At 37.1% G+C, this 4,746-nt stretch overlaps 1 long non-coding RNA gene across 1 annotated transcript; it reads left to right on the plus strand.

Moving 5' to 3' along the window:
* The first annotated feature begins 1,708 nt into the window (after positions 1 to 1,708).
* On the plus strand, positions 1,709 to 3,671 carry LOC110881197. Its single transcript, XR_002559634.2, has 3 exons — positions 1,709 to 1,858; positions 2,974 to 3,062; positions 3,433 to 3,671. It is a non-coding gene; the product is annotated as an uncharacterized LOC110881197 (long non-coding RNA).
* Positions 3,672 to 4,746: the final 1,075 nt, after the last annotated feature.

The following is a 4,746-nucleotide window of genomic DNA, read 5'->3' on the forward strand; positions in this document are numbered from 1 at the left end:
GACGAGAAAATTTCGTAAACGAGTTTGAGTCACCCTAAAATATTTTAGTAACCTAATAAAACTTCTCTCATAGCGCTGGTGTGAACATCGAAACAGTTTAACGCCGCACTGTGGGAAGACTTTTTCATAAACAAGTTTTCCCCAAACCTTATCGAAATTTATCAACTTTTCGAGAATTCAAAACACTTTTAGATTGCTTTTCGTGTGTTGCCATCTTTTGTTATACAAATCGCTTTACTCGCTGCCATCGCCAGTCGTCGCAACGCTGTCGCTCGTCGAATTTCAATCAATCGCTCGCTTATTTTGGCACTTTTATCGTTACTCTCATTCACATCAACCCTCGTGACCCTTCTTGTGGATTAATTTCGGGACGAAATTTCCTAAAGCAGGGGAGACTGTAACAACCCGCACGTTCGTGTGTTGTTACTCTTCCTATTACTTGTTACGCCTAGCACCAGAGATTCGAATCATAATGTAACTCTATCGCATACATCGCTACTTCACAGTATTTTCGCATATTACGCATACTTTATCGCTATAACATATCACCTCGCATGTACTAACACTCATGATGACGTTGGGTGAGGACCTATTCTACCCTCCTCGATAACCATGATGTGTCGCAAAGCAACGCATATTCGAAACACGCAACTCGATTTTCGTAACGCAGACTTTGAAATGAGGATATTTATACGACCCTTTGTGACTAACTATAATAAATATATGAAAGTGGGTATGAAATGTGTAACCAAACTATCGCAATGCTTAACGAGCAAAACGAAACATCGAAACGCAATTTGTCGGAGACCACCGATCGAGTGACTATTCGATCGGATGGTCAACCGATCGGATAGCCATCCGATTGGATTGCCATCCGATCGAATTGCCATCCGATCCATGGCACTCCATCACCTTTCTCCTCTACACCTATAAATAGCCTTGTCACATCACTGTTCAAGTGATGTGACAGCTTTCACTCGACCAACACGCTTTGTGGCTATTTTTTCTCGATTTCTCTCAATTCTTGTAAGTTTTCAACCTAAATCTTGTACTTCTATGATCTATACACACTTCTTCATCATTTTCTCTTTTGAATCTTAACTTTTAACCGTGAAATCAACGGATTTGAGGTGTTTTAGGGTGATGTCATCATGGATTTCTTATGAACATCAAGTGTTGGCCTCATTCCACCAAGAACAACTCAGACCTGAAGGATTTCCACATAATTAAACAATGTTTTCGCATAGATCTACACATATTCATGGTTAAAAGGATTGAAAGATGGTTTTCTAACTTTCTTTCAACTCTTTTACACTCAATGTGTAACACCCCGAAAACGGGTTTGGTTATCAAACCACGTTAATATTTATGAACGGGTAAAGTACCGTTAGTGGTGAAGTTAACCCGGTAAATATTAGGGATTAAATAAAGAAACCTAATATTAAATAAAAAGGAATAAAGGCTGTTGAGGAAACAAAGTATATATATATAAGGCCCGAGTTAACGGGACTTAAAATGAAACGGGTTATAATTTTCCCGAACCCATTAAAATAACTAGGAATAAAAATAACCTAGTTAGAAAGAAGCCTTGTAGTAATATGTTAGAAGGTTAAAAACACCTAAAATAAGAACCTAATAATAGTTTGGGGACCAAAGGTGATAAGTTTGAAACTATTATTATTAAAACAAAATTTAAAACACCAAACTTGTGTCTGGTTCGATCAAGAACGCAGGGGGCGACCAAACATCCTCCACCAAACCCTTGTTCATGCAAATTGTCCAAATTGAAGGCCAAATTCTGTTTCAAAACGAAATCCGAGCACGAAATAGTGATCTCCACTGAAAAAGGAGTCATAAGGTATGTGAATTTCATGAGAAATCTCTAGTTGAATTTCTGGGTGATCTTAGAAAATTCGAAATTGATGGTTGCATGTTTGTTATATGGATAGAATAGGAACATAGTAGTGTCTAGGAGTAAACCCTAGACAAGTATATGTTGAAATCATGCTTAGCTCAAGTTTTTGTTGATACTAAATTCATGTATGAGATGTTTTTTTAGGGTTTTGATTGCAAAAAAATAGTGTTATGATGTCAAGAACAAGCTTAAACTAAAAGCTGAATTCAAACGATTCTTGATCAGAATTTACAGCCGATTTGTATTGGCTGTAACCTGGACAAAACCTGATAAAATCATGTGTTTCTTGAGTCTAAAATGTAATTCCAGGAAATATCTTTAAAACCCCACTAGAATCGTATTTTTTCGACGAAAATTGAGCGTTTTATGAATTTTTCCGTATCAAAGGTTCAAGCTGCGTTTTCTGGCAGAATTTGCAGCCCATTACGAATGTCATAACTCAATTTAGGAATTGAGTTATGATCTCAAATTTGTACTGTAGAAAGTTTTAAGTGATTAGAAAAATCATCAATTGGAATTTCGTCAATCGGGTAAACGAGGAATTTTAAATGAATTTTTCCGTAAGCTGCAGTCAGAAGTGACGAATCTGATTACAGCTTAGTTAATAAATTTTTACGAACTTTTGGTAAAGAGTTAGATCTTGAAATTTTAACACAAGGTCTAACACTCCGAGTGGTACACCACATAAAAAAATCATAATTTTTGAAGACTTGCAAACAGGTTAAACAGGTCAATAAAACAGCCTATTTTCAGTGATACGGAACTTGATTGTTGATATTATAAATTATGCCCACAATGTTCATATGTTGAAACTATGAATGAAACGCGTAATTTCCTAATTGATTCAATTAGGGGTGATACGTGATAATACGGAATCTAATCATAATGTAGATTTTAGTTAATTTCACGCATCATATGATTAGAGGTAGTTAACAAGTAGAAAGTTAAAATTAACCAATGACGAAGTCGAATAATGATTTCGACATAGAAAATATGTAAGGTGGAATAGTCGTATTAGTTAATGACTAATCTAACCACCTTGTGAATGATGATGTTAGTTTGACGCTAAACGAGCTAGGTGGAAGCTTGAGGACGAAGCGGGTCAAACAAATCAATAAGGAAAAGTAAGGCATAGTTTGGATGCGAGGTAAGTAAAGCTTACACCTTTATCGTAAGATATGTATTTATTTATAGATTATAAATACGACAAGGTTATATTCAAAATATGATTTGGACACGAAAAGATACGGGTCGGAACGTATCAAAAGACGAAAAACCATGTTTAATGGTAAAAATGGGTGAAATGGTAATTTGGTCATGGGATGACATAAATTAAAATGAGTTTTTGAATGGCTACTTTCTAAGTAAGCTTAAACGAATAAAAAGGGTAAAATGGTGATCTAGTCAAATATAAGCGCGAAATGTTTGGTCGTTTAGACCAAACGGGTCAAATGGTAATGTTGATACCATTTAACAATTAACGACTAATAAGTGTTTGTGGAGTTTTATGCACACAGGATAAATCGGCCTATGAATTAGCGATGCTATGAATTAGCGATTATTGAGACAAGGTATTAAAACGGGTCAATATGTTGATCCGAACCAGGTACGCATATTGTGGGTTATAGATAAGTATACAATAGATTGTGCATAACCAAGGGGAAAGATTTAAACTTAAAAGGTTTAAATCTTCGAAATAGGTCAAAAGAATTATGCGCATAGATTGGGTACTAGCCGCGTAATTCATAAAAGTTACAAACCCGAATTTGTCACACCCCCAAAATCCACCTGCGGAGTATCACCGCTTGGGAGCGTGACTGACCAGGATCAAGCCACCAATCATATTGAACATGTAATAAATAGTAATAATAATAATCCATCAATACGAAAGGTGTGTATCAGACCAACATAATTAAGTGTAGCGGAAGCATTTAAGTAAACCCCAAACATAAGTTTTAATGTGTGTAATATCATAAGTGTTCAAATAGCATTCACGATCCTTGTCCACAACGACCTGCTCCTCCTTGTGCAAGCTCCTTAATGTACCTAAGGTCCTGCAAGGCATGCAGCAAATAATCAATAAACTAATTGAGCGAGTTCACAGAAAGTAAGTTCATAACAGTAATGCGTAAGTTCATCTAGTGGGGGCTTCCCATACATGTATATACTATTGGTGAGGGATTCTCACAATTATCCTTAACAATGGGGGTTTCCCATTATGGTACTTACTAGACTATTTGCAACCATGTGTTCTTCTTAATCCGAGAACAGGAATACGTACTAGGTCACGCAGGATTTACGTGAGTGCCCTTCCCCGAGGACAGTGGTACGCGTGGGTTTTACGCAGGATTTACGTAAGTGTCCTTCCGACCCGGAAGACAGTAGTAGGTATTAGTTTACGTAGGATTTACGTAAGTGTCCTCCCGACCCGGGAGACAATGGTAGATACTAGTTTACGTAGGTTTTACGTAAGTGTCCTGACTATCCTGAGGACGATGGTCTATAGTCTAGTGATTGCGTAAGTATGAGTAATCAGTCTATATCAAACATTCCAACCCAATTCCCAACCCGGGAATCCCATGCCTTGGCTGTGTGGACTCACCTTGGATTGCTCGGCAGATACACAAAGAGGGTTCTTGAACTAAAGTGGTCAACCACGTCCGAACAGGGTTACCACACAAGTCAGGATTTGACTTCAAGTAATGCACATAGGAATCTTAGCAAACACGTAGCACGTAAACAGTCAAGAGTATAATGGAATCATACATGTGCGATTAAATCATTAGCCCAATTCAATCGGCCCAACATATAAGTAAACAGTTCAACATATA

Source organism: Helianthus annuus, chromosome 10 (genome assembly GCF_002127325.2).
Source record: "Helianthus annuus cultivar XRQ/B chromosome 10, HanXRQr2.0-SUNRISE, whole genome shotgun sequence".
Lineage (NCBI taxonomy): Eukaryota > Viridiplantae > Streptophyta > Magnoliopsida > Asterales > Asteraceae > Helianthus > Helianthus annuus.